Below are 694 nucleotides of genomic sequence, written 5' to 3' on the forward strand. Positions count from 1 at the left end.
GAGAAAATCAAAAAGTGTTACTTTGTGCCCCGCTCTCCCCCTAAAACTCTTTTCACGTTACACTTAAAATAATGAAATCTAGCGTCAGCAAGGGTTTTACTAGCTATTTGGTGGATCAAAAGGCTATATTTTATACTATATTGTTTTATGGCCTATATTATTAATATATTCTTTCTCTTTTTATTATTATTAATTTTAGAAAACCTTCAATGTTATGGTGCTGAACCATAGCAAGAACCATATACAACGTTTTCGATCAGAAGTAGTTTGTTTGCTGAACCACTGAAGAACCGCTATTTGAAAAGTGTGTGTGTTAATATGTTTGTGCGCAGGCGCTCGGCGGGGCGGGATGGACTACAGTTATGATACGGACCTGGAAGAGTTGTGTCCGGTGTGTGGGGATAAAGTTTCTGGCTATCATTACGGTTTATTAACCTGCGAGAGCTGCAAGGTATTAAATCAGACGGTTTAAATAGGCTATAGCCTACTTTAAAACGTTTCGAGTAACCTAAAATCTGCCTATGTGATGACATTAATCTAAATTAACAGGTTTTTAGTGAAGTATACAAATCAGTTGTTTAATCTAAATATTTAATATATGTGACCCTGGACCACAAAACCAGTCTTAAGTGTCAATTTTTCGAAATTGAGATTTATACATCATCCGAAAGCTGAATAAATAAGCTTTCCATTG

This window comes from Sinocyclocheilus rhinocerous, unplaced genomic scaffold, assembly GCF_001515625.1.
Source record: "Sinocyclocheilus rhinocerous isolate Xijiao unplaced genomic scaffold, SAMN03320098_v1.1 scaffold405, whole genome shotgun sequence".
Lineage (NCBI taxonomy): Eukaryota > Metazoa > Chordata > Actinopteri > Cypriniformes > Cyprinidae > Sinocyclocheilus > Sinocyclocheilus rhinocerous.